We start from the raw sequence: 27,977 nt of genomic DNA on the forward strand, positions 1-27,977 counted from the left end.
TTTTTTGGCCACAATAATTTATTGCACCTTTTGCCTATGCACAGCAGTAGAACCATCTATCATGATGAGGTGAAGCCTCTTTAGCTCAGTGCATCCATCAGAGATGAGAAACTATTAAATACATAGGAGTTTAAATGATTAGGACTTTATAAATCTGAGAATTGTCAAAATGAATATGTCAAAACATAAGAATTCTGATCGAGGCTCTTGAGTGACCATAGTTTGATAATTTGACATATTTAAGTTAGAGAAAGTCAAAATTTGTAGTAACAAACTAAACTTAATTATTCTAAATGCCAGCCCACTATGCAATTTTACTCAAGTAACAGCAAAATAGCTTTTTTTTTTTCTTCAGTTTTATACCTTTATTTGACAATCAGCGATTAGTTCTCATCCACATTAACAGTCTGTAGATTTTTGAAAGTGGTGACAGGTACATAGGTAACCAGCGTGTAGAACTTGTTTGGTGAATCTTCATCCTCATTACGTTTTCTGGACAACCGCACACGGATATGGTATGGAACATTCCTTATTCCCTTGGCCCAGACAGCTTTGTTGAGCCTCGTGTCAATGCGCACATCTGGAGTTCCCATCTCCCTCATGGCAAATTTCCGGATCTCTTGGAGTGCCCGAGCAGCACGCTGCTTGAAACCCACTCCATGGATACGTTAGTGAATGTTGATGGTGTATTCTCTGGTCACTACCTCGTTGATGGCAGAACGACCCTTCTTCTCGCCACCCTTCTTTGCAGGAGCCATTCTGCTGGGCCCTAGTTGGAAAGTGCAAAATAGCTCTTGACTACTCCAAAAAAAATCCTTTAGAGCCTTTGGGATTAGTAATATAAAGTCTGAAAAATAAAACACTTTAAATTTCAGTTTTACTTATTGACATCATTGACTCAGAAAAGAACAATAAAAGGACAAGGGATCAGATTACATGGGACACAATTGATCTACAGACTGATATCTGAAATCTGGGACCGAATCTCAGCCTGGAAAGAATTTCTAAACTTCTCCAAATGGATTTTTCATTTTATTATTCTCTAGATTTTTTCTCTAAAAAATTTGATAAATGTCAACCATGGTGCTTTGATAGTCCTCCAAATTGTCTTCATAAGATTGGAAGACAGTGGAAACCTATCATATTCTCACTGGGATGCTTAAATTTAAAAATGTTATCTACATTTCTAAAATTTACATATTGTGTTTATTTAAAAAACAAAAAACAAAAAACTACTATGAATCCCTCCACCTTCTCCAGTGTATGCAGTTTCTAATGAGGTGATTTTGAAACTTCTCCTTACTGTGTTTTCCTTCCCTGAGCATGCTTTTTAAGAGTTCCATTCCCACACATATAACTACTACCTGGGTATTTTAATCTGCATTCTTGCTTGGACTAAAATGTATCAGATCTGCACATCTTCTTGGGTTCCTATTAATGCTCTGGAATGAGTGATACAAAAATATAACACAGGGAGAAAGGGACTATTAATCAAATATGCTCGACAAACTAACAATGGAGCATTCTAGAGTGGAACTCATTTCCCTTCGCTCTTTCTGGGAGGTTGCATGTTTATTCTCTTGCTGAAAGAAACAGTGACTTTTGACTACTGAGCATAGTCTCACACATACTAATGGCAAACCTAACCCATTTGATCCAGTCTATTCTTAGGCATTAGGTTGAACTGGAGGAATATGTGACATTAATAAACATCACAGTAAATGGAAATTGATGTCAACAGGCATCCAGTCAGTAGTAAGTTGTATGACCATGAAATCTAGTATTAAGTTATTAGCTCTATCAGATGAAAGAAAGCACTAGCCATATAATACTTTATTCTTATAGTAGGTGTATTTGATAGAATGAAAGGAATGCTGAAATTGTTAGCAAAGAATATAATTTTGATCGCTTACTGATTTACTTCTTTGGAAACAAAAAGAGGGAGAACACTGCTTATTAAGCTTTTACTTTCTCATGTTACCAAATAGATTATTATACAGGGCTTCGACATACAAAAAGAATTAAGAATAATGTAGAGTTCTTTATTTTGGAATCACCAAAAATTCATTAAGTTATTGGAGTTGAAATTATCAAATAAGTACCAGAGTTGACCTCCTTCTACAAGCACGGTGGAGAGTATATTTGTATAACCTGAGACAGTAGTGCTAGAACCATTCAGCCTCAATGCCCCTTCATACTTTTAAAAAGTAGGAGAATCCCAGAGGTTTGTTTACAAGTGTTATATAGACCTATATTTACTATATTAGCAATTTAAACTGAGAAAATATTTGGTTTTCATTTATTTAAAATAATAAGCTTACTATATGTTAATGAAACGATAGATTTATGAAAATGTATCTTCTAAAACAAAAACAGTGAAACAGTGGCACTGTTTTATATTTTTATAAATCTCTTTAATTTCTGGTTTTATAGAAAATAACTAGATCCTTATACCTGCTTTTGCATTCCATCTGCTGCAATATCACATGTCATGCAATCTCTGGGACATGCTTCAGAGAGAAAAGAATGAAAAGTAAATAATGTCTTAGTATAAACACAAAAAGAGTTTTGACCTCATTAAACTTTCTCAGGGATCCCTGGACCACACTTTGAGTATTTCTCAGGTAAAAAAGCTAAATTAGATAAATGTCTCTATGTTTTCAAGCATAATCACCTATTTTTAAAAATTATTAAAGCATTTTAAACATACTGAATTACTTAGAATGCTATATAATAAACATTGTAACAAATATCAACAGTTTGCTCTATTTCCTCCATCTTAAAAAATAATAGTCCCCTACTCCAAAAGCACTCCATTTTGTACCTCCTCAGAGGCAAAGCTGTGGAAATTTCTTTTAAAATTTCAAATTGTCTTAGACTCCTACAGAATCATAGTTGGATATTAAATATTTAAAAATACATGGCAAATTGGTGCCGTGAATTATGAAACACTTTCAAAAACGGATTTTAGCTATCCTAATGGCATCTCTATACTACTGAAAAATTGTGTTTGTAAAAGATATTAATTTGGTGTTTGGGCAATGAGCCAAGCACAGATATATTTTGGAAAGCCTACACTAATTCCATGGTTCACTAGGGTTCAGTGGTGCCTATGTTAGAAACCACTTAACTAAATAAACATATACAGCAGAACACACAAATATATGTACACATGACATGCACATGAATGTATATATAATATTTAATAATAATTTAAAATTTTAGGGATCCCTGGGTGGCGCAGCGGTTTGGCGCCTGCCTTTGGCCCAGGGCGCGATCCTGGAGACCCGGGATCGAATCCCACATCAGGCTCCCGGTGCATGGAGCCTGCTTCTCCCTCTGCCTGTGTCTCTGCCTCTCTCTCTCTCTCTGTGACTATCATAAATAAGTAAAAAAAAAAAAATTAAAATTTTAAAGCTGCCTCAGACATTATGAGGCACTTAAATGGGGGTATAAATCCTTTGGAAGAAGAGTATGACAAGATAGTATCACCAGTTCACAATCTGTGAATCCATAAACCCAGTGATCTTTCCAACCCTGGAGGCCTCACTTCATATCTCACAGGAGAATTTATGAAAGAGCTAAAAAAAGAAACATATTAATAAGATAAACCGTTGATGTAGGAAATCACCAAAACAGCAGAGAAAGACAATGGTAGCCTAACCGTAGTTCACACTCCAGTCTAGAAAAATAAACTAATGGAGACTCTCTTGCTTGGGAAAAGTTGAGTTTCTTTTTGTCATTTTGTTAGTAAGTCATAAGAATCCTCTTGTCATTTCTATTCCTGGATTACAGATCCATATCTTTCCTCTATTTATGGCAAATACTACTACTATACACATTGTTTTCTGGTTTTACATTTAACTACTACAAAAAAAGAAATACAAAAGAAAATCATAATAATATCCATAAAATTATAACCAAACATGACCTATGGACAATAAACAAATAGGCAAATAAAGAAACTGCAGAATATTAAGTGCTCCAGGAAAAATACAGGACACTGAGAGACAGTAATAAGATGAGAGGCACCTACTTATTTTTTCTTTCTTTAACACTGAGAAAGTTTATGCCATTCTTTTTCTTTTAAAAAAAATTTATTGTAATATAATTAACACACAGGGTTATATTAGTTTCAGGTATACAATATATGATCCAACAAGTTTATATTACTCAGTGCTCATCATGATAAATATACTTTTAATCCCCTTCACCTATTTCACCCATTTCCCCACCCACCTCCTCTCTGGTAACCACCAATTTGTTCTCTGTGTTTAGGAATCCATTTATTTGTTTATCTCATTATTCTGTTTGGTAGCTTGTTTTGTTTCTTAAATTCCACATATAAGTGAAGTCACGTGGTATTTGTCTTTGTCTTACCTCACTTAGCATTATATCCCCTAGGTTCATCCATGTTGTACAAAAGGCAAGATCTCATTTTTTGATTGCTGAATAATACTCCTTTGTGTGTGTGTGTGTGTGTGTGTGTGTGTGTGCATGTGTGTATACCACATCTTCTTTATCCATTCATCTGCAGAAGGACACTTGAGCTGCTTCCATATTGTAGTTATCGTAAATAATGCTGCAATAAACATAGTGGTGCATGTATCTTTTGAAATTAGTTTTTTCATTTTCTTTGGGTAAATGCCCAATAGTGGAATGACTGGATCATATGGTAATTCTCTTTTTAATCTTTTGAGGAACCTCCATACTGTCTTCCACAGTGGCTGCAACAGTTCACATTCCCACCAACGGTGCAGCAACATTTTTCTCCTCCTACGCCTCTCACTCACTTTCTCTCTATATACATATATATGCATATATTCTACATATATTTCTGGAAATATTTAAACATACATAAACTTACACATTATTATTTTAGTTACTTGTTACACATTGAATATATAGATTCATAAATTGAGGATCTAACTCCCAGCATGACAGTATTTGGAGATGGAGACTATGGAGGTAATTAGGTTTAAATGAAGTCACAAGGGTGGGGTCCTCACAACAGGGTTATAAGGAGAAAGGGAGACACCAGAGTGTTCTCTGCCTGTGAGTAAACAAAGAGGAAGCAGCCATCTTCAAGCCAGGAAGAGGGCCCTCACCAGCTTCTGATTGTACTGACACTCCGATCTTGGACTTATTGCCTCCATAAGAAGTATGAGAAAATACATTTCCGTTTTAAGCCACAAATCTAGGTATTTTGTTATGGTAGCCTAAGCAGATTAATATATAATACTTATTAGCTTTATTCCAATTTCTTCTGAATCTTTGAGAGCAAGTTCCAGAGATGATAACCCCTTACCGCTAAATATGTCAGTGTGCACCTCCTAAGAAAAAAAGGCTATTCTTTTAATCATAGCATGATTTTAAATTCAGGAAATTGACCTCTGATACAACATTATAATCTAACATATAGTTCCTACAAAAATTTTGCCAATTTTCTCAATCATGTGCTTTATAGAGATTTTCTCTTTTTCAACCCAGGAACATGCATTAGATTCTGTAGCATTGTGTTTTTAATTTCCTTTGATGTGGAATCCCTTAGCTTTCTTTGTCTTTTATGATACTGACATGTTTGAAGAGATGTTCTTCAATTTATGTTTGTCTGGTTGTTACATCATTATTAGATTGGATTATGTATTTTTAAAAGAAATATTACATAAGAGATATTGCGTGTCTCTTGGTACATCACATCGGAAAGCACCTAGTATTAGTTTCTCCCATTTTGATTACTTGCTTAAAGGGCTTTTGCCCAGATTATTTCAACCTTTGGTTGGAACCTTTGTTTCTTCCCATTTGATTTCCCTTTAATTACTAAATATCTTTTAGGGAGAATCTTTGAGAGTATGTAAATATCTGTTCCCTAACCAGCTTTCATAAAATTTTTTTAGCATCGATTGATGATTATTGCCTGAATTATTGCCTGAATCAATTATTACTATGAAGGTTTCAGAATGGTGTTTTTTCTAACTATATCATTCCTTCTACATTTACGTGTTCACATTCCACTGAAAAGAACATTCTTCTCTGTATTTACTTTGGAGCTCAAATTGAGGGGCTACTTTGGACTGAGGAATCAGAAGAGGTTTATGTAATAAGGTGATGATTCCTCTATGATCTGAAGAATGAAAATAATCTAGGAAAGAGCATTCTGAACATGGAGAGCTGAAAGTGTGAATACTCTTCTGCCCAAAATTTTGCAACAGAGCTCTAATTAAATCATCTGTAAATTAAACACCTCAGAGAGAAGCAGTAAACATCAAAAAGTTTTATTTAAATAGCTAATTAATTGAAAGTAAACCAATTTTTCTGGGATCACAGTTGAGTCCAATATGTCCAAGACAATCTTAATTTATGTCTATTTTCTTGTCATTCTAATTAATTGAAGCCCCCTTTAATTCCCTAAAGTCCCAGTTTGGGTGATAAGTATTATAATTTCCCTTGACCAAAGACTCTAAGAAATAAACAAATCCTACTAAGTCTTCCGAGGCAGAAGACTTATTTGTGCCATTGACACACAAATTCATACCAAAGCACATTTACCTGAATACTTTTTTTTTTTTAGGTTCTGAAAACTGAATAGTTCCCCTTCCATTTAGTTGCTGATTGCATTACCTGCTAATTCCTACCAACAAAGAAGTGTATTTTAACCCAACTGGAATTTCTATTATTACATTTTACATCCATCCCCTTATGTTGGTGGCTAAATATAGTAAGTATATAATATTTACACTATATGCAAGATTCATTTATGTATGTGAATGCTCTAATAGCCATAATCTGATTTCTTGGTAGCTAGGAAAAACAAACAAACAAAAAAACCTACATTGAAAAACAGGATGAGAGAAAATAATCTGAAGCAATCCAGTAGAAAAGAACAGACTAAGATATATTAAAATGCTTTCCTATAAAATGGAGTTCTCAGAGTCTTATCTCAACATAAAGTCAAAGTGCTAGACAGCTGTACACCTGGGATGGGTTACTCTACTGAGCTTTCAACTGCTTGGCACAATTGTGCTTTAACCTTCTTCTTGATTTTCCTTTGATATTAGGAATGGCTATATGAACAAGGCCATTTGAATGGCCTTTACATCTTTGGTAAAATTATGACTAAAGATACTTTATATATATCTTTATAAGAAGACTGTGAAATCTCTCTTAGACATCAGAATCAGTAAAAATGTTAGCCCTCTTAGTAAGTTATCATGCTTTCTTTTATTGTCTAATGAGATTATTGTAACTTAATGTTGCTTTCCTTTTAATTGGCTACCATAAAATTCAGAGGAAAGTTCTGGTTTCAATTACAGAGGCTTTTCCAAGTCAGTATTTTTTAATATTACTCTCTTCCTTCCTCTGCCTATTATATACCCTATTCATCATTAGTCCCTGCATATTGTACTTGTTGTTAAAATCCTTCCTATCAATACTCAGATATGTGACAACTTGGATGGACCTAGAAGTATTATGCTAAGTGAATAAAGTCAGACTGAAAAGGACAAATACCATATGATTTCATCCATATGTGGAATCTAAAAAACAAAACAAATGAAAAAACAAAAAGCAGACCTATAAGTGCAGAGACAAACTGATGGTTGCCAGAGAGATGAAGATAGGGACATGGGAAAAATAGGTGAAGGGGAGTGGGAGATACAGTCTTCCAGTTCTGGAATGAAAAGTCATGGGACTAAAAGGCACAGTGTACAGAATACAGTCAATGGTATGGTAATAGCAATGTTTGGTGACAGATGAGAGCTGCACTTGTGGGGAGCATAGCGTAATGTATAGAAAAGTTGAATCACTATATTGTATACCTGAAAATAATGTAACACTGTGTGTCAACTATACTAAAAAAAACAAAAAACAAAAAACAAAAACTTAGGGACGCCTGGATGGCTCAGCAGTTGAGCATCTGCCTTTGGCTCATGGGCGTGATCCTGGAGTACTGGGATTGAGTCCAACATTGGGCTCCCTGCATGGAGCTTGCTTCTTTCTTGAAGCAAGCTTCTTTCTTTCTCTCTCTCTTTCTCTGTGTCTCTCTTGAATTAATAAATAAAATCTTTAAAAAAATACTTTAAAAAATCAGGTATATGAATTTTAAATGAAAAATGAATTCTAAGTAATATTTTTCTGAGACAAGACACAAATGCCACAGAAATTCAGGTAAATAAAGTACTTTATAGCATTTAGAAATATACGTATACATATGCATCTAAATATGCCTATACATATATTATATGTACATACATATTACTATACATATACATAGATATGAAGAAAGAAGAAAATACATGACACTTCGCAATCTAATGAAAACTCTAATGCAGTGACTAAACACTAACTTTTTCAACAACAAACATCCTTGATGAAACTTCCTGCTACTTTGTATAGTGCCTCCATGAGGGAATAAGCACCTAACAATAGTGTTCCTCTATGTAGGACACTTAAATTGTACACAGAGACTTAATGACCTGTGCCAGGGGTCAGTACACAAGATGATTCCATGTAAAAACATGCTGATAAGATAGAAACTGTGAGTAAATTGAAGGGGCTAGAAGCAATTGCTGTTGGTAACCTTTTCCTAATTGAATGAAATCAAGTGGGAGAGGTGACTCAGCAAACATGATCCTAGACTACAGTCGCTTTTGCAGGGATCGCAAGAAATAGAACCAAACCAGACAATTACAGCAGGGGAAAAGAAATCATGCAAAAAAAAAAAATTCTCATTTAGGACAAGCAATTCAAGCAAGTAACTAAGGGCCATGTGAATGAGGAAAGGAGAAATAAATGCAGAGCTCAAGGTCTGGGTTTTCCCATTCTGAGACCATGAAGCAAGCTCACTGCCATAAGTCTAGTCCTGACCCTCTGGCCCAGGAAGCAATTCATAGGTGTGAAAACCATTTTCTTAGCTCAGGTAAAGAACACAAAAGAGTTAGCTTAAGTAGAGACAATTAACATTTGCAATTTGGTCATAGAAGTTACTGCAACATCAGTATTTCTTTAACTCAGTACAGTGGTTCCCCAATTTTTCTATACCTTGGGATGAGGGAGTATACTTTAAAAAAGATGTTGATGTCTGGTTCCTATCCTTAGACTTTCTCATTTAATTAGTATGAGATGAGACCTGGGCATTGGGATTTTAAAATGCTCCCCCAGATGATTCTAATAAGCAGAAAATTTGGGAACCACTGGTCTCAATTAGGATAAAAGGCTCACCTGCTTTATGGCTGGAACTCCCCCTGTTCTTTCAGTGCCTAGTAGCTTTTTCATTGGAATTTTCGGGGCCTATCCACATTTCTACTAAGGGATAAACCTGAACTTCCCACCATGCTGTCATGTTTATAAAGACTGTAAAGCTTAACTGCTTTAGATAATGTTTGCATTCCCCTCAAATTCTTATTAGAAGTCTTAACCTTCAAAGTGATGGTATCAGGAGGTGAGGCCTTTGGGAGGTGATTAGGTCATGAGGGCAGAAACGTCATGAATGCGATTAGTGACTAAAGGTACTTTATATATATATATATTTATAAAAGATATACATATAAAAGATATATTTATCTGATAGGAGCTAATAACAAAAAATATAAGAAATTCCTACAACTCAATAGTAAAAGAGACCTCAGAGAGCTTGTCCTCAAAGACCCCTTCTGAAAGAGGCTCCTCACCAGAACTAGAATATACTGGCACCCTGACCTTGGACTTCCAGGCTTGAGAACTGTGAGAAGTAAATTTCTCTTGTTTATAAGCCACCCAGTATCTGGTATTTTTGTCATCGCTATCCTAATGGATGAAGACATTTACCTAACTTTAACTTTTATCTGAGATCTCTTGAGCACAGAACTATCAGGTGAAAGAAAAGCTTTGTTGTTGCTCAGCAATAAACTTGGAAGATATAAATGAAAGATAAGTCAATTGCACAACAGTGAAAAATAAATTCTGAGGTATGCAAGTATGGAATAATGAAACCATCCTTTAAAAAATAGTTAATGTGGGTGCCTGAGTGGCTCAGTTGGTTAAATTTCTGCCTTCAGCTCAGGTTGTGCCCTCAGGGTCCTGGGATTGAGCCCCAGCCCCACATCTGGCTCCCTGCTGAGCAGGGAGTCTCCTTCTCCTCCCTCTGCCCCTCCCCCTGCCTGTGTGTGTTCACAGGCTCTCTCTCTGTCTCTCTCTCTCTGTCAAATAAGTAAATAAAATCTTTTAAAAAAACGTAATTAATGTGACCAGTGCTGCAATGAGCACAGAATAATAATCATCTTGACAGTAAAACTGCTTAAAACCATAAAGTTGAACAAAAATCAAAATGGCTGCACTAATGCTGCAGTGAAGTTTGATTTTAAATAACACTTTTCCTCCCTTCTGCAAACCTCCCCTCCTTCCTTCCTGGTCTTTTGTTTCAGGAACCTGGTACCACCCTAAAGGTGTGGGTGCCTGGTGTCTCAGTTGGCAGTATCTACACAATTCCTGTCAAAATCAGCTAGATCCTGTGTTTCCCTATAAAAACTCCCCAGTCCCTTCTTCCTGGCAGGCTTGCAGTTTTTTGAAGGCCATAGCCTGCCGCAGCCTCCTTCACCTGGCAAAGGAATAAAGCTTTTGTTCCTCTTTATCCCAAACTCTGTTGCCTCCAAAGCATGGAGGTCGGTTTTTGAAAATAGGTGCCAGGTGCTGTCATTGTAGTTTGGTTTGCATTTTCTGGATGATTAGTGACCTTAGCCATTTGTATGTCTTCTTTGGAGAAATATCTATCCAAGTTTTTAACCCATTTTTAATTGGTTTATTAGGTTTTTTTATTATTGAGTTGTAAGAATTTCTTACATTTTTTATTAACTCCTATCAGATAAATGGTCTATGAGTATTTTCTCCCCTTCCATAGGTTTCTTTTTCACTCTGTTGATAGTTTCCTTTACTGTACAGAAGCTTTTAGTTTGATGTAGCCTTACTTGTCTATTTTTGGTTTTGTTGCCTATGCTTTTGGTACCATATCCATGAAATCATTGCCAAGACCAATGTGGTGAAACATCTCCCAATGTTTTCTCCTAGGAGTTTTGTTGTTTCAGGCTTTACATTTAAGTCTTTAATCTGTTTTGAGTTGATTTTCATGTATGGTTTTGTATATTGATATCCAGTTTTCCCAAACCATTTCTTAAAGAGACTATATTTCTGTAAAACCTGAATGTCCGTTGATAGATGAATGGATAGAGAAAATCTGGTGTATATATATATATATATATATATCCAATTGAATGCTATTCAGCCTTAAAAAAAAAATTGATAGAAATGGTACAATATGTGATGACATAGATAAACCTTAAGGACATTATTCGAAACAAAATAAACCAGTCAGAGAAAGGCATATACTACATGATTCCACTTATATGAGCTATCTAATAGTCATTCATAGAATCAAAGGTTTTTGAATGGTGTTTGTCAGGGCCTGGGAGGAGGGGGAAAGAAGAAATCACTAATTAAAAGGCACAAAGTTTCAGTCAAGCAAGAATAAACTCTGGAAATCTGCTGTACAATATTGTACCTTGAGTCAACAAAAATGTATAATACACTGAAAAATTTGTCGGTAGATTTCATGTTCAGTGTTCTTAACACAGTAAAATAAAAATTAAAATGATCTAACAAAAAGTCAGTTAAATAAATTCATAAAATGTTATCTATATTAAACATTCATTACCTTCATGAACCCCAAATACAAATACACTTTAAGAATTTGCTCTTAGGTTCATGATTATATGTCATCATTTTAGTGCCATAGCCCAAATCAATCTGTCTCTACACAGAAATGACTCCATTTTCTCCTTTCAGCACCATACACAGAAACATTTTCCCAAACATTTATCTGTCCCCTCTTCTCCAGACCTTCTCTCTTCCTTTAGTACTTTATTAACTTAAGATTTGATTATTACTTCTTGACCAATGATTTCCCCAGTCTGAATCTCTAACATCCTCCTACACTTCTGTTTTTCCAACTACCTTGTGTACTCCATCACTTTGATGTCCTATCAGATGTTGTAAATGTGACCTCTTTCCTTCTCCCTTCAGACGAACACCCCTTTCTAACTTCAGTGTTTCCGGTCATGGCAAAATTCCCTACCTTAATCAGGTTTGGAAAATTAAGTTATTTCAATTTTTCTCTCCTCTTTTACCTCACTATCTATATCCTGTTGGTCAGTAAGTCTAACAATCCTGCCTCCATTATATAATTTCATATATATCCCCATTTCTCTTTAGGCCCTTAACTCTTGCCACAAATAGTGCACTTGTCTAATGAGTTTCTCTTACCTCTAGTCTATCCTATATATTTCTATCAGACTAATTTTTCCAAAGGATATTTAGTCCTATCACTCTCCTGCTCAAAATCCTTACTAGTTCCCAATTACCTAGTGCGTAATAGCTAAAGCACCTCTACAAAGTGGCTCTCATCCTTCTTGCTAGCCTCCTCATACATAATTTCTCACTTAAACTGAATTAATTGTTTAGGATATGTCCTATAGTTCTGTGTTTGTTTGTTTTTTAATGGCTCAAAGTGTACTACTTACTCTGCCTGAAGTGCATCCTCTTCCTTTCTCTGTAAATCATGACACAGCTAAAATTGACACAGCTAAAATTGAACTACCATATTGAAGAAGTACATTTGAATTCATTCATTCAATTATTCCTTACCCTGTGATATGCCCTAGTGAACAATATAACATAAGCACAGCTATTTCCCTCAAGAGCTAACAGCCTTTTTGCTCCAATGCAGTGGTCACTCCATTCTCTGAATTTCTGTAACATATTTACATCTTTCCTGTGGTACGAATTCCATAATGAATTTTATTATGGTTATTTGTGTATAAACCATAAAATTATTCATCAAATTGTTTTCACAACTGTTTTTATGCAGTTTCAAGAGATATTTGTTAAATAATTAATATATAAGTTCTAAATAAGTGATATTTAAACTCCATTTATTTTTTAGCAATTTGGAAAGGTATTTTTCAGAGCTTAACTTGCTAGTGTGTGGATATGTTCTTCCTGAATGTCTAGAGACATTAATATTATTTCTGACCTTCTAAATTTTTTTGATGTGTTGTGAATCTTGCTAAAAAAAAACCTTGCATGTTACTGATGCAAATGTGTTAAATATAAAAATACCTGGAAACAAGCAGATCTTAATCTGACCTATATATTTCTGCCGATCTGCAGTGTCTTTCAGCATCTCACTGGAAATCTTATATCCCTGATTTCTGAGTGTCACAAAATTATTTACTGATTGAGTCATTAATATATCTAGGGACTGAAAAAATCTGGCAATTATTAACAAGACTCCTGACTTTGTAAAGATTAGTTTAGAGTACATAGTATCCCTTTAAAATTATCCTTATACAGATCCATTATTTTCTTGCAAGAAGCAATCTTATATAACCTACTAAGGTGATTAAAAAAATAAAAGAAATATAAAGGGAAGCTTGTCTTCATCAGGACCTAATTACCTCTAGTGAGTATAAAAATGGGTTGATTTCCCAAAAGAAATGTACTTACTCTCACATCTAAGTCCTGTCCTTTTGCTCTGAGATGAATCCATAATGGTTACTTAATACTTTTGGATTTTCCAGGTTTTCTAATCTCATTCACAGATGTGACAAAGGATCTGGATAGTCTAAGTATTCAGATGAATACTAATGAAGTTGGATCTACTAATTTTTCATGGTGATAGTAACAGCCAAAAAACCAGGCCACACTCTTCCACATGGCTACAGTATTGGATGCCCAGAGAGCACACAGTACTTCTGACTATAAACAGACCATCCCTCCTCTCACAGAGACAGACTCAGCAATGATACATGGATGAATGCCCTTTGTGGGAAATTCAGGAACCAGTTTAGAGGCTCCTTCCTCCTAAAGTGAGCATGGCACCAGCCTTATCAAATCCAGTAGGAAAATTTCTGATTTTTCACCTATCGTAGTCTCTTCCCCCATCTCAGCACGACACTTCAGGAGAAAACTCCCAACTTCTTGCTGGGAAGGGAAAGAAAAGACCATACAGCCAATGTTCAGACTTTTCAGGGGGTTGTCTAAGGAACTGGTTTCTGTCTTACTCAACTCAAACCACTGAGAAAATCTCTCTAAAGAGATGGGTGGCCTGCAGCGGCTCCAGAGAACCTGCAGTATCGCAAATAGACACCAGAGGGAACAAGAGATTAAAAGCTCCTGAAAAAATGATACCAGGAAATTTCTGTAATTTGGCATTTGTATGTTTTAAGGCTAGAGAAGGCAGAGGCACAGAAAAGGGACCCCTAGGAACTCAAGTAACTGCAAATTCAAACAACAATGAGCTACTACTATGTAACCATTTGAATGGCTAAAATCTGGAACACTGACAACACCAAATGCTGATAAGGATGTGGAGCAACAGGACCTCTCCTTCATTGCTGATGAGAATGTAAAATGGCATAGCCACTTCGGAAGACAGTTGGTTGTTTTTAATAAAACTAAACTTAATCTTACCATACAATCCAGCAATCATGCTCTTTGGTATTTAGCCAAAGAAATTGAAAACATGTCTACATAAAAACCTACAGAAGGATGTTTATAGCAGCTTTAATCATAATTGCCAGAACTTGGAAGCAACAAAGATTTCCTTTAGTAGATGAATAGATAAATGGTAAACACATCCAAATAATGGATTATTATTCAGCACTAAAAAGAAATGAGCTATCAAGCCATGATAAAACACAGAACTTAAAGGCATGTTACTAAGTGAATGAAGCCAATCTGAAAGGCTGCATATTGTATGCATACAAATAAATGACATTCTGGAAAAGGAAAAACTATGGAGACAGTGAAAAGATCAGTAGTTTCCAGGGATTGGTCAGTGGGAAGGAAATGAAGGAAAAAATAGGTAGAGCACAGAAAAATTTTAAGACAGTGAAATTATCTATATGATACTAAAATGATGGGTACATGATATTATACATTTATCCAAATCCACAGAATGTACAATACCAGGCATGGATCCTAATGTAAACTCTAGACTTTGAATGATTATGATGAGGCAGTGTAGGTTCATTGGTGGTGTTAACAAATACACCACTGTTGTGGTAGATGTGGATAACGAAGGAGGCAATGTATGCATGGGACAGGGGAGAATGAGAACTCTGTATCTTTTCCTCAATCGTGCTGTGATGCCAAAACTGCTCTAGAAAAATAAAGTCTTTCAAAAACTTTATCTATTATAATAATGGGTATACAATCTAAAAAAATGTAATTTGTGATGTCAATAACTTAATGTATGTGGGGGAAGAGTAATAGTATTTTCATATGCAATTGAAGTTATCAGTTTAAAAAAGATTATGATAACTATCAGATATTTTATGTAGTCTCAAGGTATACATAAAGAAAACATCTATGGAAGTTTCAAAAAAAAAGAAAATGAGAATAGAATCAAAACATGTCCAAAAAAAAAAAAAATCAATGAATCAGAAAAGAAGATAGCAAGAGAGGAAAGGAGGGACAAAGAAGCTACAAGACAGAGAACAATTACCAGTAGCAATAGTAAGGCCTTTTCTTATTTTACTGACCAAAAAAAAAAAAAATCTAGATCTATTCCCTTGTTGTGAAGATATTTTCCTGGATTTTCTTCTAGAAGCCTTATTGTTTTAGCTTTTAAATTTAGATCTATGACCCATAACTAATTAATTTTTATAAATGGTGCATTATAGTAGTTGAAGTTCATTTTTTTCAATATGGATATCTACTTATTGAAAAAGCTTTCATTCCTTATTAGCACTTTTGTTAAAAATGAATGGTCTAGGGGCACCTGACTGGCTCAATTTGTTAATCATCCAACTCTTGATTTCAGCTCAAGTCATGATCTCAGGGCTGTGAGATCAAGCCCCATGTCAGGCTCCCTGCTGGGCATGAAGCCTGCTTAAGATTCTTTCTTTCCCTCTGCGCTTCCCTCACCTCTCTTTCTCTCCTAAATAAGTAAATAGAAAGAAAGAAAAAGAAAGAAAGAATAGAATAGAATGGAATAGAAGAATAGAATGGAATAGAAGAATAGAATAGAATAGAATAGAATAGAATAGAATAGAATAGAAGAATAGAATAGAATAGAATAGAATAGAATAGAATAGAATAGAATAGAATAGAAAGAATAGAATAATAGAATAGAATAGAATAGAAAAGTGTGATCTATTTTGGGACTCTTTAAGAGTCTATTGATATTTGTCTACCTTTAGTAAGAACCATTGTATACTGATTGAATATATTCTTGGATCAATCTAGATATTGAAAATAAATGAACTATGCTTTGGCATTATAATATCAACCTTCATTAAGGAACAGTTATTTGAAACTCACTATTATATATATCATGAAAATGTTAAGTGTGTTATATCATTTCTCTTTCATAACCACAGTAGAAATGCCTTACAAGTTTTAATACCAGGAAAAATAATGTATCTGTCTCCTCTGTAATCCATAGGCATTCATTTTATAGAGCTGTACATCCTGACAACTAGGAAGATAAGAAACTATTTTATTGGGAGGCCTCGGTGGCTCAGCAGGTGAGCATATTGCCTTTGGCTCAGGGCGCGATCCCAGGATCCGGGATGGAGTCCCGCACTGGGCTTCCCTGTGGAGAGCCTGCCTCTCCCTCTGCCTGTGTCTCTGCCTGTCTCTTTCTGTGTCTCTCATGAATAAATAAATAAATCCTAAAAAAAAAAAAAAAAAGAAAAGAAAAGAAACTATTTTATTGATCAATTCTAAAAATTCCATAGAAAACCTTATTGTGGGCCACCTGGATAGCTCCACGGTTGAGCATCTGCCTTCAGCTCAGGTCATAATCCCCAGGTCCTGGGATTGAGTCCTGCGTCGGGCTCCCCGCAGAGAGCCTGCTTCTCCCTCTGCCTGTGTCTCTGCCTCTTTCTCTGTGTGTCTCATGAATAAATAAGTAAAATCTTAAAAAAAAAATTTCTCCTAGCTTACCATTCATTGTATGTACATATGCAACCCAAATCAAATCCCTTTTAGAAATGACCCAGAATCTAAAATAAACACTATACTCACTGTGTCTTTGAAAATGTTTTACAATTGAGAATAATAGCATTTCATTTAGTTTAAATTTATCAAAATCTAAATAGAAGCCCCTATCTTTTGGCTTGCTATCATATAAACTAATGAGAAGGTAGAGCAAGGGCTTAGTAGTTCTGTTACATGTGTAGGTTCATGTCAGTTTCCTCTTTATTTCCTTGTGTCCACAGCCGGGCCATGGTCTTTTTTTGGATCTAGTTTATAGTGTACCGATAAGCATATTTTAAAGGAAAAGTGGTATAGGGCTCTGCTTTTACACCACTAACTATAAATGGGACCACTGTACTTAAAGGATGCTTGAAGAGTCTTCATGTCCATATACTAATAATGAAGCAGCAGAAAGAGAAATTAAGAAAATAATCCCATTTAAAATTGCACCAAAAATAATAAGATAACTAGGAATAAACCTAACTAAAGAGGTGAAAGACCTATACTCTGAAAACTATAAAACATTGATAAAAAAAATTGAAGACAACACAAAGGAAATGGAAAGACACTCCCTGTTCATGGATTGGAAGAACAAATATTGTTAAAATGTTTATAGTACCCAAAGCAATCTCTAGATTTAATGCAATCCCTATCAAAATACCAACAGCAGTTTTCACAGAACTAGAACAAATCCTAAAACTTATATGGAAATGCAAAAGACCCTGAATGGTCAAAACAATTTGGAAAAGCAAAGCAAAGCTGGAGGTAGGACAATTACAGAATTCAAGTTACATTACAAACCTGCAGCAATCAAAATAGTATAGTACTGGCACAAAAAGAGACACATAGATCAATGGAACAGAACAGAAAAATAAGACATAAACCCACAATTATATGATCAATTAAACTTCAATGAAATAGGAAAGAATATCCAATGGGAAAGTTTGTTCAACAAATGGTGTTGGGAAAACTGGTCAGCTACATGCAAAAAAAGGAAACAACCATTTTCTTATACCACAAACAAAAATAAATTCAAAATGGATTAAAGACCTAAATGCAATGACTAGAAACCATAAAAATCTAGAAGAGAGCACAGGTAGTAATTTCTCTGACATCGGCCATAGCAATATTTTTCTAGATGTTTCCTAAGGCAAGGGAAATAAAAGCAAAAATTAACTATTGGGGTTATATCAAAGTAAAAAGCTTCTGCAGAGCAAAGGAAACAACAACAAAACTAAGAAGTAAATCTAAATGGGAGAAGATATTTGTAACTAATATATCCAATAAAGGGTTAGTATCCAAAATATATAAAGAATTGATACAACTCAATACCCAAAAAACAAATAACTCAATTAAAAATGAGCAGAAGACATGAACAGATGGTTCTCCAAAGAAGACCTTCAGATGGCCAACAGACATATGAAAGGATGCTCAACATCAGTCATCGTTAGGGAAATGCAAATCAAAACTACAATGAGACATCACCTGACACCAATCAGAATGGCTAAAATAAAAAACACAAGAAACAACAAGTGTTGGCAAAGATGCCATTTGTAAGAACATGGACTGAACCAGAGAGTATTATGCTAAGTAAAATAGAGGAAAACTAATACCATATGATTTCACTCATATGTGGAATTTAAGAAAACAAATGAGCAAAAGGGAAAAAAAGAGAGAGAGACAAGCCAAGAAACAGACTTGTATTATGGAGAACAAAACTGATGGTTAACAGAGTGGGTCAGTGAAAGAGGGATGGGGAAATAAGGGATAGGGATTAAGTAGTTCACTTGTTTTGATGAGCACCAGATGATGTATGGAATTTTTGAATCACTGTATTGTATACCTGAAAGTAATATAACTGAATTTACAAAAAGCTCAGAGTATGATTCAATAATTCAGTGAGTTCAGTTGTTTATTTATTCAGGGATAATTGCCAAGGCAGTCACTGAAAAATGTTCCTTAAAATACAAAGATCCAAGATTTGAGAAAGAATGATCTAAAACACCATACATATCTTCAGGCACAACCTACACTTCCCACTATAGCTCACCTCATCATTGCCAGTGTGTAATCATCTCCTGGCTGCCATCTTGGGGCGGCTGGTTTGACAGAAATAAGTAATATTTAAATCTGTCAGAGATCGAGAACACAGCAAAGATCAGCTACGGAGAGCAAAACTAACAGAAGAGAGCACTTGGAATTATAGCTATTTATCTCAAACCCAAAGATATCACCAAATGATGAAAAGAATGAGTTATTGGTAACAAAATGCTTTTAAAAACGTGGTAACTATTTTATAATTAATTACTTTAGACTTACCAAAAAGCCAAAATATGCAAAAAGAAAGTATCATAGAAAGTGTTATACTAGGTATAGCCATCAAATTTTGGAGATAAGCCTACTACCTTTCCAGCACTCCCAACTCATTAACCTAAATAGGACTCCAATAATTCATTATGTTTAGAATAGCACAAAAATGAACCTTTTAAGTATACTGACAGTAGTAACAGAAAATAAAATATTCAGACATTACATTTTCCTGAGTTTGTCTTTCATTCAAAGTCTCTCCTCTGATCTTCAAATTGAAGCTATTATTTGTAAAAGCACTCTGAATAATAGATGAATCAGAGACAATGGCATGAATATCAGGATTAATATTTCGTTCACGTGAATATTTGACGAAAGAACAGCAATGAATTAACTGGAGTTTCTTCACTATATACTTAGTAGAAGTTTGGTACATAGCTGCTGGTTTTTTTTTTTTTTTTTAGCTATTGCTTATTAACTTTGACAATAGTTGATCCATGTCACAGAAATGAGACATACAGTATAGGGAATACAGTCAACAGTATTATAACAGCATCGTATAGTGACAGATGGTAGCTACACCTGCGGTGAGCATAGCATAGCATATAGAGTTGTTAAATCACTGTTGTACACCAGAAATTAATGCAACATTGTGTATCAACTATAATCCAATTTTTAAAAGTTTTTAATTAAATTAAATTAGAGCTAAAAAGAATAATAATGAATCCAAAACAGAAAATCTCAAAGCATTGTTATTTGGTAGTGAAATGAGGCCAGAGGAAAGCTGGTCTTCATTTTTCTGAAGAAAACTCAGATAAATAAATCAGTGAAAATAAAATATTTTATTTTTTTAAAGATTTTATTTATTTATTCATGAGAGACAGAGAGAGAGAGAGAGGTAGAGACACAGGCAGAGGGGGAAGCAGGCTCCATGCAGGGAGCCTGATGTGGGATTCATTCCCCGGTCTCCAGGATCATGTCCTGGGCTGAAGGCGGCGCTAAACCACTGAGCCACCCGGGCTTCCCAGAGTATATTTTAAAATAAGGAAAACAAATAGAAAAAAATATATATCTTCTTGGTTTAGCTAACAGTTTGATTTCATAAATTCAAAAGCACTGATTGCTTACCTATTTCTAAAAACTGGAGATCCAACAGTGAGATACTTTGCCCTCAAGTAATTTAGAATCTAGTGAAAGACACAGGTGCTTATGCAATCACACTGAAAAGTAAGGACTCTGTAGTAGAGCCAGGATAGAGTATTATTCTAGTACCATGAGGACCATAAACAAGTTTTATAAAATCAGGAAAGACTTCTTGATCTTCACACCTAAGCTAAAACCAGAAGGAAGGTATTAGATGGGTTAAACAGCAGAAGAATCAGTAAATTTTGACAACTAACAAATGCCAACCACCATGACCCATTGAGACAATGCACAAAACAATAAAGTATATATAAATACTATTAGGCACCTCAGGGTTCCCAAATATTCAATCATTGCACATTGTGGTACTAATTATAGTATGCCCACTTCATGAACTATTGTATACACAATAAAATGAAAATGATTGTGGTAGATTTGTACTGTCCTCACTTAAGCAGGATATGTATTTCTCTTTTCTGCACAGTTCTGAATTAGGAATGCTAGAATGGGCCATTTCGAGTGAGATTTGGCAAGTGAAATAAAGCTGGGCATCTGTATTCTTTTCTCATGGAGAAGTGCCATGAGGAGTACCCCTTCCTGTTGCAGATCCTGCTTGTCATTGTTGGGTGGGTTAGCAGCCAGGCTGTAGCTCCTCCAGCTCCCCAAGATGCTCCTTCAGCACCATCCCCAGCTGGGGGCCACGTGTGTGTTTTCCAGTTGAGGGAGGATGCCTGCTACTCTTTGCAGGTTCTCTCCATCATCAAAGCTGGAGGTTTGGAGGCTGTGAGAAGCCAGTCTCAGTTCCAGTCCAGTTTTATCAGTCCCAGATCACCCTGCTGGGTTCCTAGAGTATTAGACTCCTCTACTTTCTGGCTCTCCTTCTCCCTAGATGGCCTGCCCTGCTAACTTCAGGCTCTTGCACCAAAGGACAGCTTCACATAGACTGTTTATCCTGCCTTCGCAGCTGCATAAGATCAAATCCTTATAATAAAATCCGTTCTTTTATCTTTTGATCAAGCCCTGACTGCTACAATGATGCCTTTGCATCCTGTATGACAACACTAGGAAAGCAATTATGGCATAATATTAAGTTAAAATCATTGACATGCAAATTTTATGTAAATTTTAATTTCAATAGTTTAAATGTAAATGAATCTAAAATTCACCAAAATATTAAGTGTGATTTTATTTGGAAAAGTGGGACAATGTGTGAATTTTTGTCTTCTTTATACCTTTCAGTGTTTCTACTTTTTAAAAATGAACATTCGTTAATTTTTAAAACTTAAATCAGCAACAAAATATAAACTTGTTTTTGTGACAGTAAATCTTCAGAATAAAGAAAAAGCAGTCACCTCACCATGTGATTGTAGGTTCTCTTTATTCACATAAATGCATCCTCGGGGCTTTCTAAATACTGATAATTAAAAAACATAGGAGTGGAAGGGGTTGTAAACAATTAGAGCTACATTTTCAATATGTTCTGCAAAGACTCAACTATCAAACTTCATGAATGCTAATTTGAAAAACTGGGTCATATTCCCCAGCACAACTTCATATAACTTTTTCTGGGGAAGGAGGTTAGGTTTAAGAGATCTGTTGGCCAATTCATTGAAACTATATGTTTAAAACGTAAATTTAAGCTCTTACATATATATACACATCTATCTTATGTCCTATCCCCACAAATACACATACGTCACATTCAAATAAGTTCCTATTTCTAATATCTAATTCCAACTTTTGAATAAATTCAATATTTTGACTTAAAAATTATACATATATACATATATATGTATTCACAATTTTTGAACTTTGAAATAGTTAAAGTAATAATTTTTTGTACGCTTAAAGCAAGTCACCATTTACAAAGGACTTACATAAAACCATGAAAAGACATTGTTGGGTTTTTTTAAAGATTTTATTTATTTATTTGAGAGATATATAGAGAGAACAAGAACATGAGCAGGGAGAGGGGCAAAGGGACAAGCAGTCTCTACACTGAATGTGGAGCCAGACCTGGGTTTGATCCCAGGACCATGAGATCAGGACCTGAGCTGAAGTCAGAGGCTTGGCTGATTGAGCCACCCAGGTGCCCTAAGACAATGTTGTTTTTTTTTTTAATTTTTTTTATTTATTTATTTATTTATTTATGATAGACACAGAGAGAGAGAGAGAGAGAGGCAGAGACACAGGCAGGGGGAGAAGCAGGCTCCATGCACCGGGAGCCTGATGTGGGATTCGATCCCGGGTCTCCAGGATCGCGCCCTGGGCCAAAGGCAAGCACCAAACCACTGCGCCACCCAGGGATCCCCGACAATGTTGTTTTTTAATCCTTGATGATACTGAGCCTAAAGAGATTAAGAAATGAAGTTAGGGTTCTACTTATACTTTATTGCCATGATCATTGACTTTAGAAAAAACAATTATTTGGTTACTTACAAAAGTGAGCTTCCTTGACACCCCAAAAATTAAAGGTGGTAGTTAGCTCCTTTAACAAACATTCACACATCCTGCAACATATTTGTTTTCTGCTATTAAGCAAATCTATTCTTATAGTTATTTGTTACATAAGCATAATAGTATGGTTTAGACTAATAAATGAATTTGATATTATTAATGATACAAGAATATGAGTTTGTCTTTGGAACCAAAACAAATTATACATTGGTATCCCTAGAGAAGACAGACCATAAATATAGATTCTTTCCTATCAGATAAAATCTATGTAACTTACAAAAAAATTGATTTAGCTCTATTTGAGAAAGGATTATTACTTTGTCAAGAAGGCATTAGCCTGTTGCACTACTTTAGTGGAAGAGTTTGGGAATGCTCTTTTCAGTGAATGGCCAGGTTATCTTTGCACAAGTAAGACAAATATTCATAGATGTGCACTTTGTTTCTATAAATCAAGAGCACAGTATGTCCATTTTTAATTTAATTATCTCGTGCAAGAGTAAGCACATTAGAGCCAGCCCAAGTGCCAAATCCAGCCCACCACCGTTTTTGTGTGGTAAATGAGATAAGAAGTTTTTTCATTTTAAAATGTTTGGAAAAATAAAGAATATTTTGTGAACCATAAAAAGTATATGATATCAAATTTCAGAGCCCATAAATAAAGTTTTATTGAAACCCAGTCCAGCTCATTTTTAAATCTTGCCCCTCATGGGAACAAAATAAGACACAGTGATGGCTTTTATAAGTCACAGGTTCTTCTGTGGATGAATGACAAATGTAAACTAGACACAAATTACTATGTAAGACATTTCTGAAAAAATTCAAAAATATTTTGTTACACTATAAAAAAATATTCCCACTAGACTTATATCACATGGGGAGGGGGAGTAAGCATTCACACATAATATATTTTACTTAAATGGTTTATTTTAGAGGTAAAATGATAGATATTCATTGTGGAACCAAATTGGATACACTAGACTTTCAATCTCTTCCAAAGATTACAAAATCTTCTTTTCTACAGACTAAATGCAGTATGACATCTCTCCCTGTTCCCGTTTGTGACCTAGATAAGAATAAGAGGGTGATATGTTCTGTAGGTCACTATGCAAAGTAGGCCAAAGAGAAAGAGAGAGAGAAAGAAATTAAAATTAATGAGAAGAAAATTACCCCAGCTGTGATACCATGAGGTGCTAAAAAAAACTCAGCTCTTGGAACTGTGGTCATGACAACCTATAAACTCAACCTTAGTGACACCAGTTTGAAATTGTATAGCTGTTGAGCGGAAATAAAATGCTAAACTGGGTAAGTCCCTTTGTTCCTTACAGCTACAAGTTATTTATTGATAGTTCATTTCTGTAGCTGTTATGTTGCGGGGAATCCTCCTGCACCATTGGTTTGCAGAAAGCTCTAAACCAAACAATTGCAAGTGGTTCAAAGTCTCATGTAAGCTCCTGGATTTCATTAAGGAGGATTTACAATTGATATCCATGGTTTGTAATCCTTACTAGATCCAGAGGAATATTCAAACAAAGAATTGAAGAAACGGATATTTCAATTCTTTAGTTACTTTGTCAGTCTAATGTCCGTTAATGACAAGCAAATGCACTTGTGCTTGTACTGACGCTTTTATTCCCAATTTAGGGATTACTTACGTTTTTATTTTAGATTTTTTAATTTTTACTTATGTTTTTAAATGATGGTAAATGTCTGTATTGCTGAGTCCCAGCCCATCACAGTTACACTTTTTAGCTATAGCACAGTGGTAAATCAGAACTTAATCTTTTTTTTTTGCTACTAATAAAGCAAATTGTTCTAAATTGTTTTTACATGTGTTAAAGTTCACAACAGATAATATAATTATAGCAAAGTTTTTGCACTCATTATATGTATGCAATATTAAGCACTTAATTTTCATTATCTTATTTATAACAACCTTATGATCTAGATGCTGTTATTATTCCCATTTTACACATGAGAAAACAGAGCCTCACAGAGGCTACTTTAGTTTGATACTCTAATAGATATTAAAGTTAAGTAATTAATCAGTATTAGAGTCAAGATTGAAATCTATGCTTGCTGACATCCAAAATTGTGCTCTTATCCACCATTATTACTTCCTGTTTCCCATGCATGGAGACAAATAGGTTAGAAAAGAATTCCCTGCATAGATTTATTGTATTATTTGTCTGATTATTAACAAGCATCAGCATTAGTTATAAGTCTGGCAAGGCAGATATTTTTGTGAAAGGAGCAGGGGCTTTGGAAGCAGGCTTACCTGAGCTTGATCCTGAACTCCTTATTTGTACACTGCCTATAAATAATATTACCGCTTATTCCTCTGCAAAACAGAGGTGATAGTCACTACCTTAAGATTGTTAATAAGTATTAAATAAGGTAATGTGTGTGTAGTAGCTAGCACAAAATGGGCACAAAGTAATTATTTTTTCCTCCTGTCTATATTTTTCCTTTGTGCATAACTTCTTTTCCAAAGAAAAGCTGACCTAATGTCTCGATCATTCCTTAATATGAAGAATCCAGGTCCTACATTAAATTTAAGCATAGAATTTTTCATATTTACCACAGGTTCATTAAACACCATAGTAAAATTAAGTTTGCATCTTTTAAAATCACAGGAAAAGCATTGACCTGGAAATCCTTTGAAATGGTAAAGCCCAGCCCAATTCTTCCGGATGTTTCTTACAAACAGTAACAATCCTGGCAGAGGAAATCTTGGAGGAAAGAAATTGAGAGCAAGAACCGAAGGGCACACTAGCGTACTAGGCAGTATACAGGGAGGGAGAGAAAGGAAAGGGAGTCTGTCAATGCAATCCTCAGAGAATTCTGGTTCAGCATCAGACCAAGGAAGAACACACACTTCTCCCGTGCCTTTCTGATGTTGATGTTTTACGTGTTACTTTCCTGGACCATGGACAGATGTGATTCTCTAAAAATGTCCTGGTGACTTCTAATAGCCAATGGGTGCTTACACTCAACAAGAAAAAACAAAATCTGAAATATTTCACCTTAAGTTTGTAATGGTAGTCAGCTAGCTCACTGGCAAAAGTAAGGTTTTTAATATGGGAAGCAAACAATGATATTGGAATACGACTGTTCTTATGACTATTTTAAACATTAAAAAAAATAGATAAGTAAAGGTATAATGCTAACATTTAAAAACGAGAAGTATCAATAGTAACTGGCTATTTTAATGTTTAAAATGATTGAGGTTACTCCGGCCAAAATTAATACGTGTAATTTTTTTTTGTGTTAACACTTTTCAGATATTGCAGTTTAGCAGCATCATATATTGCAAATCATGTAAATCATTTAATTTCTGTTAACATTTGCCAAGGAGGAAAAAACAGAAGTATTTTAAGAAATAAGGTCAATATTATTTATTAGAAGTTTTAGATTTCCCAAAATCTTCTTAGTTTTATATTAAAAATCCTTAGTTTTATATTACAAGTCTTTTATTTAAGAAGTAGTTCTGGAACGCCTGGGTGGCTCAGCAGTTCAGCGTCTCCCTTTGGCTCAGGATGTGATCCTGGGGTCCTAGGATAGAGTCCCATATCGGGCTCCCTGCATGGAGCCTGCTCTCCCTCTGCCTATGTCTCTGCCTCTCTCTCTGTGTGTCTCTTGTGAATAATAAATAAATAAAATATTAAAAATAAGTAAATAAAAAAAGAAGTAGTTCAAAGTAGGTATTTATAACTTGTTGACTTCTTTGATTATAATTTTTTTAAAGGAAAGAAAGAAGAAAATATATTCTAAATTTTAGATATATACATAAAAATAAACACATATACAAATATATACATAAATAAAGGAGGAAGAGCACATTTTAAATTTTATGTATTATAGGTATATATACACATAAGAGTGTGTGTGTGGAGGGGGGTCATATGACATATAGGTTTCCAAACATATAGGTTTGTAAAATTATACTTAAATATTCTTAGAGAAAGATACAGCCATTTGTTAAGTAGAATTATAAAATGTTTTAAATCTTTCCTATTTAAAAAGCAAATGTCAGTAGTCTGCTACTGTAAAAGGCACTGTGATGCTCCGAAAATGGTATGGACTTTGAGATTAAGTAAACTTGAGCCCATACCCTCTCCAGCTTCCTAAATCTGTCAGTCTAGCCTCAGTCACATTACCTGACTTGTCTCCCCACCCCTCCTCTTTTCTTCCCTCTTCTCTTGCAAATATTTTTTTAAAGAGAAAACGAGATAAGGTTTATAAAAATGTCTAGCACATAAAAGGCACTAATATATGAACATATGCAGGGGCACCTGGGTAGCTCAGTTGGTAAAGAGTTAGACTCTTGGTTTCAGCTCAGGTATGATCTCAGGGTCATGAGATAGAGCCCTGTATCAGACTCTATGCTCAGCACAGAGTCTACTTAAGATTCTCTCCTTCTGTTCCCACCTTACCACACATGCAATCTCATGTGCTCTCTCTTTCTCTCTCAAATTATATATATATATATATATATATATATATATATATGAACATATACAGTAGAATGTTTATAAAAATTGTAATTGGGACTGCTTTTCTCTCCAGGGCCTCAGATAAAGCTAGAAGTGACTGAGAAGGCACGAAAGCAGAGCATACCTTTGGATGGACTCATGAATGAGAGGAAGAGGTAGGTCGAACATATATTAAGCAAATAGTGATATTATAGATTTATATCACAAAACATCAATTTATGAAATACAAATGTACGAAATGCTCTAATGAAAAGAAAACATTTGTCAGATGAACACAACAAATAAAATAACTCCATGTTGCTTATAAGAAGGCTGGCAAAGATGTAGGTAATGGGAACTCTCAGGTACTGCTACAAAAATGGAAAATAAAATAACCAGTTTTACAAGTGGTTTGGTGTTCTTTTAAAATCAAATATAATCCTACCTTTTGATGCAGCAATTTCTATCCCTGGTATAGACCAACAAAAATGTGAGTATAGCAGCCAGATGCCTGGGGAAAAACAGACCATAGTCTTAGAAAGTAAGATCGTGCTTACCTTGGGAGTGATTAAATGGAAATATTCC

The 27,977-nt window shown here is 34.9% G+C and overlaps 1 long non-coding RNA gene and 1 pseudogene across 2 annotated transcripts in view; one reads left to right on the forward strand and one right to left on the reverse strand.

Annotated features, from left to right (window-relative positions):
- The window catches only part of LOC140599693 (uncharacterized), a 279,725-nt gene that overhangs the window by 174,917 nt on the left and 76,831 nt on the right, over positions 1-27,977 (forward strand). For both annotated transcript variants that reach the window (XR_012002645.1, XR_012002646.1), the window contains one exon: positions 27,487-27,568. This is a non-coding gene — a long non-coding RNA (uncharacterized lncRNA). The remainder of the gene's footprint in view (positions 1-27,486; positions 27,569-27,977) is intronic.
- On the reverse strand, positions 241-27,955 carry LOC112928887 (large ribosomal subunit protein eL31-like; annotated as a pseudogene).

Source organism: Vulpes vulpes, chromosome 7 (genome assembly GCF_048418805.1).
Source record: "Vulpes vulpes isolate BD-2025 chromosome 7, VulVul3, whole genome shotgun sequence".
In the NCBI taxonomy this organism is placed as follows: domain Eukaryota; kingdom Metazoa; phylum Chordata; class Mammalia; order Carnivora; family Canidae; genus Vulpes; species Vulpes vulpes.